Source organism: Mercenaria mercenaria, unplaced genomic scaffold (assembly GCF_021730395.1).
Source record: "Mercenaria mercenaria strain notata unplaced genomic scaffold, MADL_Memer_1 contig_2952, whole genome shotgun sequence".
NCBI lineage: Eukaryota > Metazoa > Mollusca > Bivalvia > Venerida > Veneridae > Mercenaria > Mercenaria mercenaria.
The window spans coordinates 9,218-21,036 of NW_026461047.1; the positions used below are offsets into that span (position 1 = coordinate 9,218).

The following is an 11,819-nucleotide window of genomic DNA, read 5'->3' on the forward strand; positions in this document are numbered from 1 at the left end:
AAATTTGTCCATAAAAGGTCAACTAAGCTAAAATGCCTTGAAGAGCACGGGTTAAAATGGTATTCCGTCTATAAATTTATTGAAAATGGGGCAGATGTCCTTAAGATTCCTATTACTTTCATTGTAAATATGTCTATTGATCCCGGAATTGTTCCTGATGGCATGAAAACAGCTAGGGTTTTATAAAAAGTCTTCCCCTCTTGAAGTAGGTAATTATTGACCTGTGTTTCTAAAATTTATTCTGGAGCATTCTGTATATAATCAGTTTTCAGAATATTTACATAAGAATTCCCTTTTATACCAGTTTCAGTCAGGTTTCAGATCTAAATACTCTACCGATACCTGCCTTATACATCTGTTAGACTTTATTAAACAGAATAATTCTAAAGGTTTATATACTAGCATGATTTTATTTTTAAGCCGTTTGATACCGTCGATCACACTATCCTTTGTAAAAAGCTTACAGCAAAGCTCTTTGCTTACAGCTATGGGTGTTTGAAGTATATATTGGTTTAAAGCTTATCTTACTGAACGAACTCAGATAGTTAATATTAACAAAGTTTCATCTGAATCTGCAGATGTCACATGTGGAGTCCCCCGAGGAAGTAACCTTGGGCCTTTACTCTTTCTTGTTACCTAAATGACATGCCGATGTGTATAGATTCAGACTGCAATCTTATATACCGATGAAAGTGCGATATTGTTTGCCCATAAAGATCCCCACATTATTTCAGAAAAATTAAGCAGTGTTATGGAAAATTGACGGTAAACAGATCTAGCGGGTAGATCTACCAGATTTGGTAGTGTACCAGATTTGGCAAAATCTTTGGTTATAACAAAGTTATCAATCAACTGATCTGCACTGGAATGAGGCAAATGTAACAAATATTATTACGATCCATATTCTATTATCGGATAAGAGAGATTTAGCTTTTCTGTTTTCAACACAACTGTGTTGATGCTTATCGGTTGTGTGACTGTGTGACTACAGCGATACGGAACGCCCAGTATTTATACTAACCCAAATATGACGTCATAATTTCAAAATGTCTGACATTCGCTGGCTTGCTAGTCTAAGTCAACTTTTAAGCATGTTTACATGTAAATAAGGGTATGACAGCAACTAATAATGAATTGTAAAACTATTTACGGATAAGTGCTATCGATTTAACGTAATGATAGAACTTTAATGAAGTTATTTATGAAGCAATCAGCCTTCGATGTTCGTATATGGAACTTTCGTACCCAGCAGGTCAGAGAGATGGCCTTTTTGAACCAGGCTGGTTCGTTTGAACCAGGCTAGTTCAAGTGACCCATATTAAGGGGCCTGTATAAAACGCAGACGAATAACGCAGACCATATAGTTATAGAGGGAAAACGCAGACGACTTTTTGGAAAACGCAGACAGGCTAATAAAACAATATTTAATTGCATGAAAGAGGTGTTTTTACAAAGGAAGTTCAACAAAATGATAATAATCGATACAATTATTAATTCATTTGTTTATATATTAACCGAGAAAAGATAATTAGACATACAAAGATTCGAGGGAATTTTAAGGGGGCAATATGGACATGGACTTCGTTTTCTCCTGAAGCAACGTTGTATATTGTATTTCGAATGCAAAAATAAATAGAAATCTAGCGTTTATTTTAATTTAAAAAAAGAAAAACAAAACATGAAATATGAATTATTAATAACACAGGCCTATGTTTGAATGCACAAATATTAATCAAATGAACTTGCGGAAAATATATATAATTTCTAGTCAGTTTGTTATCGTCTGCGTTCTCCTTAAATAACTATATTGTCTGCGGTTTCTAACAACATAAAAACATCTACTTACTCACTTACTTACTTATATATGCATAGATTCTATCGTCAGCGTTTTCTCTATATAAATATTTTGTCTGCGTTTTCTAACTTACATGAAACATTGACTTACTAACTTATTTACTGATATATGCACATCATCTGTGTTTTCACTATGTAACTATTGCCTGCATTTTTAACTGACATAAAACATTTAGTTACTAACTAACTTACTTACTAACTTACTGATATATGCACTATATTGTCTGCGTTTTTTAAGTTACATAAAAACACTTACTTACTTACTGACTTACTTACTGATATATGTACATACTCTATCGTCTGCGTTTTCACTATGTACCTATATCGTCTGCGTTTTCTAACTTACATTAAACATTTACTTACTCACTTATTTACTTACCTATATATGAATATACTCTATCGTCTGCGTTTTCCCTATATAACTATATTGTCTGCGTTTTCTAACATACATAAAAAACATTTACTTACTCACTTACTTACTTACTTACTTACTTACTTACTTATATATGCACATACTCTATCGTCTGCGTTTTCACTATGTAACTATATCGTCTGCGTTTTCTAACATACATAAAAACATTTACTTACTCACTCACTTACTTACTTACTTACTTATATATTCACATAGTCTAGGCCTATCGTCTGCGTTTTCACTATATAACTATATTGTCTGCGTTTTCTAACATACATAAAAACATTTACTTACGCACTTGCCTACCTACCTATATATGAACATACTCTATCGTCTGCGTTTTCCCTATATAACTATATTGTCTGCGTTTTCTAACATACAACCGCCAAACTATATTGTCTGCGTTATATGGTGTCTGCGTTTTCACATACATACTACGACTCTGCCGTCTGCATTTTCTATAAATAAACGTATTTGTCTGCGTTTCCTAACTTATAATCGCCAATAATACAGTGTCTGCGTTTTCATCTCACATACGTAATTCAAACTTTTTTTGTCTGCGGACTATCAGCATTTTCTAAGTATCATCATCGTCATAATCATCATCGCCATAGTTAAAACATCATAACTATGACTTCTGCGTCCTTTGCATTGAAAATATCTGCTTATGTCATTAAAGCAAATGAAACACGTTGTAACTGCGAATTTGATCTTACCATTACATTTATGCACAATACAAAAAGAATGGGAAAAGAAACTGATTTTCTCTTAAATGCGCAGTCATCTTTTTTTATATTGTTGTTGTTGTTGTTGTTGTTGTAGGTGGTGGTGGTATATAGTGTGATAGGATCAAATTTAAAAAAATCGGTAGCACTTTCACGAAGCACAGAGCACCAAAAAAAACCAAAAAAAAAACACACACATCCGGTACTTATCTGAAAATAAATGTCACACTTTTCTTGAATATCACATTTAAATATGTGCACAATTTTCAAAGTAATCGCATATCTATTTTAAAAGTATTTTCTAATAAAATTTATTTATTCATGATTTTATAAAATCAACTGTCTCCTCTTCTCACTTATTGGTACAATATAAAGTAGACCGACTTTCCAATAAACAATGACTCCTGTTTATTTGGACCCTACTGTGAAAGTCATTGTCCCCCAAGATCTGAAAAAAGGTGCGAATGGCCTGAAGATAATGGGATTACGAAGAATAACATATAATAATTAGATGTATCCTACTAATTCATAATTGATTTTTTTAACAGAACAGAATCAATTTATTCCAGACCTATGCATACTCTGCGGAAAAATGTACAGAAGACACCAGTAAAGTTATTGAATAGTATAATAGTCATTTTTTTTAAAAGTAAAAACTTACTAGAAAAACGGAATATGAAGAAAAAAATTGTCCCGGCAGATATCTGATTTATCTATAAAATTAATCTAGTGCATTTGAAAAATATGTCATCCAAATTACTATATATTTATGGTATTGATCAAAGTCTGTTTTTTTTTCAATGATATTCAGATTAAGACTACCCACGTTTACATTAGCTAGAAGTGAAATGGTGAAATGAACTTTTACACTTTTTTTGCGACGGGACGGTCGCTAATCGTTTCTGCTAAATTTCAAATTGGTAAAAAAAAGTAAAAACAAACAACCAAAGACCCAAATAAATATATATTATTTCAATAAGATAAGTGGCAGTATGGCAGTTTGTTTTTGAAGTATAGTATGATTATTTGATACAAAACATAATTCAATATATAAATGATATGTAGAGTGGGTATCCTATAGACTATAGTATTCATTTTCCGCTTCTTTTTTTATTTCTTTTTATTAATTTATTATTATTTTTGTCAAGTCAAAAAAGTCAAGCGCTATTACATTTTTAATCAGTCAAAACCTATATTACTTTGATATTACCGGTATAGCTCTTTTATGACAGACATTAAAATGATCGAGACACAAGCGCGTGCCACTGTGTTTCCATCATCTCCGTTCTTTAATGAGGTGATAAAAGGATTAGCGCATTTTTGTGATTATATATGATCACGTCTACTGTTCATTTCATACGTTATTCATTATTATGTTATGTTTAAACAAAATACGGAACACAAATGAATCTAAATCATACGAATCACTGATAAAATAATAATTTTTAAGCACGTGCGTACAAATATATGAATATTCAAGCCAATATCAAACGTTTTTTTTTCCAGTTATAAATGAAAATAGAAATGCATGACATATATATTTGCATTATAATTATCAGGTTGCAAAACTTCACAAAAGCTTCGATAAAGAAAGTTACTCAATACGAGTTTGAAGTTATGAAAATAAGCCAATTATTTATATTGTAATTATTGGGTGATCAAAGGCATCAATAATAATAATACAACAAGTTTGTTGCTTGATCTGTTAACATTCTACTATTGAATTTAATGACTTGGAAAAGAGATGTTCTGTTCTTCTGATCTGAAATGCAGTTCAGGAATAAATTATGATAAACATTTTCTTCTTTTGAAAATGACGGTTCTAATTTATCAAGGAAGTTGTAAGAATTAAAGAAATGCTGAAATCTTTTATGTTTACCGCTAACTTATTGATTTAATTTCTTAATAACTCGATCTACACAATATCGAGTATCTAATAAAAAAGTAAAAATAAGACCTACTATGTAAAATTGATGTTTATGCCAAATAAGTATAGAATACATTTTATATTTGTAGTTCTTTATTTTGGTAAATACCAATTCAAAATGTCTAATTTACTTTGATAATAACCTGTTGAAATGCATTGCATCAGCTGCGTTATAGTTTCTCCTATATGTTGTATATTGTCTGCGTTTTCACACTACCCGTCTGCGTTTTCCCTCTATATCTATATTGTCTGCGTTATTCGTCTGCGTTTTAATCCGTGCCCCCAAATATGACGTCATAATTTTAAAATGGCTGACATTCGCAGGCTTGCTAGTCTAAGTCAACTTTTAAGCATGTTTACATGTTAATAAGGGTATGACAGCAGTTAATAATGAATTGTAAAACTATTTACGGATAAGTGATATCGATTTAACGTAATAATATAACTTTTATGAAGTTATTTATGAAGCAATCAGCCTTCGATGTTCGTACATAAAACTTTCGTACACAGTGTCAGGCAAGATAAAAAAATTACAACAACAATGAACAATTTCAACAAATGTCTGGATACCACAATATGATTTCGAACCCATGGTAATGCGTGAATTGAAGTCAGACACCTTACCACCATGCAACAGTATCATCGGTATATAGATAATTTTAGTGATAGAGCAGCCCTAGCTTTTTTATGGTTTGGCAGTGACTAGAGAACTGGAATTGGTTCCCTAGACAGCGTATGTATTTATCCGGAACCGGTTCTCTAACCAAAATAACCGGAATTTTATTTCTATGCATAATGCTGCCAAAATCCACTTAGTTTCTTGGTAAATGTCATGCATATTGTTATCTTAATTAATTTTACCGTGCCCTTGCATTTATCTGCGTTTACTGACCGTCATATTGTTGTTGTTGTAATCTTGACTGCCAGAAATGTCGAATCCCAACCGGTTCAGCTGTGGTATGTCCAGGTATAATCCACCACCTGGCACCACAGAATTGGAATGATAAAAACTAGTATACGAATAAACGCGTGAAAACTCACTTTCCCGTTTTTAAATGTTATTTGCTTTCAACATGAAATATGTTAAGATTATTTAAATATAAAATTATATTGATTTTTTTTTGTATCATTATATGTTTATAGATGTACAAACTAATTTAATTGCCGTTAAAATTTCATGCGGATTCTTTGATCAGTTTCAGGGTTTTTTCTAGCAAATTTGGGAACATAGCCTATACCCCCAAAATTGGGAATTTTGACGCATAAATGTTCCAAATTGGGAAATGTTTAGTCCCATAGGATATAGTAAGAATGTGTTTAAGCACTTCCTTATCGCACTTGTTTCACTTTGTACAACCTCTTTAACATACTTCCATCACAAAATTGTCCATAATTTGGTCAATAGTTGTGCAATTTTGATGAAATTTTTTTCAGAATGTAGATTGTACTCATTTTGAAAAAAATACATACATTTTGGCATTGGGAATATAGCCGAATAACGGCTATAAAAACGGCCGAAAAAAAAACCTGAGTTTGTAACACCTTGGCATTTCACGACGATGACGTTCAAAGATATGTGATCAATACTAATTAACAGAATTTGAGAAATTACTTAATTTGTTTTAAATGTTTCTTTTATTGTTTTATACCTTTTAATTTTTTCATTTCAAGTTTATTTCGGCTTGCTCCAATGCTATTTCTGCATTCATTCGTCCTAGTTTATTTTATCATTCCAATATGGTGGACAGTATGCTGGGAGTATACTTTTGGAGACACGGTAAACACAGATAAATGAAAGCTAGGGCATTACCTGCTGAAAATTGAAATGTTAGATTTATTAAGATAATAACATGCATAATACTTACCAAAAAAAAAAAAAAACTAAGTGAATTTCACAGCTTTATGCATAGAAGTAAAATTCCAGTTCCCTAGCCAATGCACGGTACTTTGGCTAGAGAACCGGTTCCGGACGAATAAGTTCGCTGTCTAGGGAACCGATTCTGGTTCTCTAGCCACTGCCTTATGGTTTTGGGGAAGGTTGGCGGGTCCTTTCAGAAATGAACACGATTGAAATCTTTGCGTCAACTGAAATGAACGCAAGTGAAATCTTACGTATGCGCCACGCATTTTAAATTCTTTGCAAGCGCTTCCACTTGTCTTCAGATTTTTTTTTCGTTCATTACTTCCGTGGATCAGCTTGTTATTTAAAGTTACTTATAAATATCTCTCCCGCGAATCGGCCCGTTATGTTATTCTGGAATTCTGGAAACGCTTTTCTTCGGAAAGGGAAATCCACGATGATTTTAAATGACGCTAACAGTAATATCTGAGATATTCCAACTGCGGCGTTTAGAACGCATATACATAGAGACACTGTCAGTAAAAAAAATGCAGACCTATTAATCCCTCGGTGGTGGAAATTTTCGCTGATCAAAACGACTTGCAGTGCAGTTGGGGATAAAAGTATATTATTTTGCTTTGGAAATGGGGCCAAATTTCGGCTCACAAACCAGCGTAAAAAAGGGCTGTAATCACAAGAAAGATAACTCTTGCAAATCCTTGTTGCAGGATTTCCGAAAAATGTGTCCGCAAAGAAAATGAAATGCTAGCATTCGCTTTTCAAACCTATCTTATCATGTTACATCTAGAGGGTATTTAAAATACTGTATGATTTTTAAGACTTTAAAATGTGCAGTTAAGAAATTATACAATGTTTTCCAAAGTGAAAGTACCATGAAAGGAAGTATAAAATACACAGAATGACAACAGGAGATAATCTCATGTGAGATCATATCAGCCATTATGTTATTGAAGCATAATTGCCGATTTGATCAATCGTGATCAAATCAACAGACGTTAATCAAACTATTCCACTGGCGATACGGTCGGCACTAGTCAAACTTATTTGACGCGATTCGAGGAAACATTGACATAATTTTATCATTATTTCCACTAGCGTCAAGTATTCAAAACACCAAAATAGTTGACGCAATTTCCGATGAAATTTTCATAGCTGCCAACGCTTTACATGCTTTAAAATGCTGATTATTTTACGAATTGGCTGTAAATTCAAATAAAGCTTACATATATCAAAAGGGGTTTAAATTCCTCATTGATTTTAATATTAAAAATTATCAAATAATATCCAAAATTACAAATTTTCTGGTGCGCAAGCGATAAAACCAATACATTTACATGACTGTGTACTGTAATTCATCCTCCATTATTTTGCTCCTTCAAAGTTTTGACGTTTAGATTGCCTGTCACAAATATAAAACAATCTGAACGTAAAATTATTTTGTCTAGGTCAGCACATTATAATAAACAGAAGGAAGTGTCTAGCCGTCCGTCAACCGGACACCTAGCCTGCGTACTAGACGTCCAAGGCAAATAATTTTTTTTTCACAGCACATGCAAATTTTTATCCTTCTGCTTCTTTGCACATATATTTTTTTTATTGAATCATTCAATGGCTTTGTAATCTCTGTAAGAAAACTAGGGAAATCTTCCTTTATAATGGATGAATAAGTGACTAGTCATATTGAAATAAATCAAATACATGTAGCAGAAAAAATGCAATTAACTGCAGTCACTTTTGCACAAAAAGCCTGTAAAAGTTGTTACCTGTCAAATCTAGGACAAGACTTTAACACTGGATCCAGACATTTGCCCCCCAGGACATACAACCCTTTAGCACCTCATAAACTTTATCAGTAATATTTATTGTCAAAAACACAATTGATTTGTCATTTATACACACATATTAGAGTCCAAAAACATAATATCATTCCTGTAATTAAAACTAACCAAAAGTGGTGGTTGTTGCTATATACATTTTAAATGTTCCCTTGTTGCAATAGTTTCACATGTTATTGTCTAAGTAATCATAATTAATAATGCCTGAGTTCACCATAATCAAGCCCCAGATGCCTTAAACTGTTGTTATTTAACCTTTAGCCCGCTGTTGCCAGTGTCGGCAAGTGATTCTGCCTTTGTGACCAGTGCATAAAGTCCATTGGTAAATGAATACTAATCAGTTAACTTAAAGTCAATATTAACTGCAAGATATTTTTAAGACTTTGTGAATGATTACCCTTTACCCTCCTAAATTTCTAAAATGGACTATCATTCAATCTGGACAATACAATTTAGTATTCAAAGGGGTGTTCACTGAAAATTTATTGATAGCATAGTGAACAGTGCAGACCAAGATCAGCCTGACCATCCATGAGTTAGGGCCACGAGTGTGAGGCACATGCTGTTCTCCATGACATTATTTATACTCAACCTCTGTTTCATATGGGGAATTGGCAGTTACAGAGAACAAGTTTGTACTGCTACAGAATCCAGAAACACTGGTAAGGTTAAATGCCTGCCAGAAAACAACTGAAATATTGTTGAAAAATAGCATTGAACTCAAAATAAAAAAACAAACAAATCTTTTGCAGTGCATTGGGAAGTAACAGTGAAGCAGAATACCTACAGTCCATGAAGTTGAGAAATGAAGAGATACAGCTCTGAATTGTTTAATACGGTGTTTGGGGAAAACATTGTGGATATGAAGCATAGAAATCATGTGTCAAGTAAGAAGATCATTTTTATTTAGAACCATTTTTCTCTAATCCAGCTGCACTCTGAGTTATAGAAAAGCTGAACAAGACAAAACGGTTTTTCTTTTAAAAATAAAACAAATGTTACAATGGAAGGGAGGTAACTCAATTTCAAAAAAGAACACTAAAAGGCTATATTTTAAGAAATTGTCCTTTGTTTCATATAAAATTGAGCTGCTTCAGATTAATTTTGATACAGTTTCAGATATTTATTCCGTCAGAGATAGATCTATTTTCCACAACATATTCATACATTCGCTTCAAGAAAACAAAAAGAAAAGGCGGTGTTGAATGGTATGCAGTGAGTGCAGGTCAGTTGAAGTCAGGGACCATCGTATTGCAGCATTCCAGATAGCAGTCTACAGAATAAACACCCTACTTTCATTTTCAAGTAACAACCTGAAAACAAGCGAATGTAAACATGAAGTGTCTTATTTTATGAAAAGTGAAATAATGTCCATAAAATTTGACTCTTTGTGATGTTCAGTTGTGCCAAAATGGAAAAAATAGTATCTATTTATTTGGCACTTTTTTACCAAATTACAGCTATATATCTAAAATTCTCCAGCATGATTTTATTGTGGTATATATATGTGCATCTAATATGTCTGTGCACTTTATATTTCTTTTTGCAGTGTGAAGTAACAGTAACACAGAATGGCTAGAGACCATTAACTTGTGAACTGAAGAGATGCAGGTCATTGTTCTATATGGTGATTGATGGACCCATGGTGCAGTTTTGTATTTATAAGGTAGATCATTGATACATGTTTTCCATGCAACCATAAGAGGTTACTGGCAAGCAGCCTGTGTGAATAAAGAATTGGACCAAGGGAACTAACTTTTGCCGCACCTCTTGATATTACACATAGTTTGTTTTCAGACTCCTTTCCACATACTACAAACCTTCCTGTTCTCTGATGCATGAAGACTGTTTTAAATCTACTTGTATGATTTTACCATTATCATACAACTTTACATTTATTGAAGGTAACTTTGAAATTCAAGTATATAATGTTAGGTATAGTGCTTATAATCTTTTACATGTGTTTGCTGATGGAATGTCTGTCAGTCTGTCCAACTGCAGTAGATGATTTTCATTAAATTTGTGCTGTTTGAATGTACATCTTTAGAACTTTGATGGATTTACAAAACTTTTTCAAAAAATTCTACTTTTTTGTAGGTGTGAAGTTACAGAAAAGCAGAATAGCCACAGACCATGAAATTTAGAAAATGAAGAGATGCATGTCTCAGTTCAGCATGGTGTATATGGGAAACATTGTGGGTCGCAGACATGAAATGATTTGGTAAGTAAACACACCATAAATTTGTATTTAGAATTATTTTCCTGTAAATCCAACTGCACTTCTTAAGCCAGATTTTTTTAACTACAGTTGAAGGGAGGTAACTCAAATTTGAAAAAAAACAAAACACATACACACAAATGCCCTTGCTTAATTCTATTTTGGTAAATTACAGGGTTTGTTTTCACAGAAATTTTTACTAAAACAGTTAAGAAACAAATCAAGGTTTTAGGTTTCTGTTCAGGTGTAATGATATACTACACCAGCAGCCTGTTTAAAATATTTGATGGCCGAGATTTGATTCATACCAGATATTTTCTGTTCTGTTCTTCCTCTTTCTATCATTGGTCCCTTAACCCTTACAATAATGGACACAATTGATTCTGCCTTTGCGACCAGTGTAGATCATGATCAGCCTACGCCATCCTTGCAGTCTGATTAAGATCTGCTCTGTTCGCCATTCAGCCAGTATCTGTTTAGTAAACACCCCTTTTGACAGTTAATGGTACCGTCCAAATTGAAAAATAGACAAGTGCATGATAAAAATTTAGCAGGGTAAAAATAATTTTAAGAGTATCAGTAAACATACTCATTTTTCCTTTCTGTTCAACAAATTTACATTACATGCATTGATTTTGTAATTATTCAGATATGCAAAATAATGGGAAATTAATTTCATGGAAATTCAAAGTGACATACATTTTGTACGGCAGTTATTTTAGGTATTTTTTTCTTATTTAGTCTAAACCTTTTACTTACTGACATAGATCCTTTTTATTTGTTTTTTTTTCTTGGTTGGGTTTAATGTTGCACCAACACAAGTTTAGGTCATATGGCGACTTTCTAGCTTTGATGGTGGAGGAAGATCCTAAGTGCCCCTCCATGCATTATTTCATCACGAGCGGGTACCTGGGTAGAACCACCGACCTTCCGTAAGCCAGCTGGATGGCTTCCTGTCATGAAGAATTCAATGCCCCGAGTGAGGCT

The 11,819-nt window shown here is 33.1% G+C and overlaps 1 long non-coding RNA gene across 2 annotated transcripts; it reads left to right on the forward strand.

Moving 5' to 3' along the window:
- The first annotated feature begins 1,066 nt into the window (after window positions 1-1,066).
- Window positions 1,067-10,368, forward strand: LOC128552610 (uncharacterized). Of its 2 annotated transcripts, none has more exons than XR_008369121.1 (3): window positions 1,067-1,111; window positions 9,367-9,501; window positions 10,164-10,368. It is a non-coding gene; the product is annotated as an uncharacterized LOC128552610 (long non-coding RNA). The 2 variants fall into 2 exon arrangements; XR_008369120.1 differs by lacking the exon at window positions 1,067-1,111 and adding an exon at window positions 5,238-5,563.
- Window positions 10,369-11,819: the final 1,451 nt, after the last annotated feature.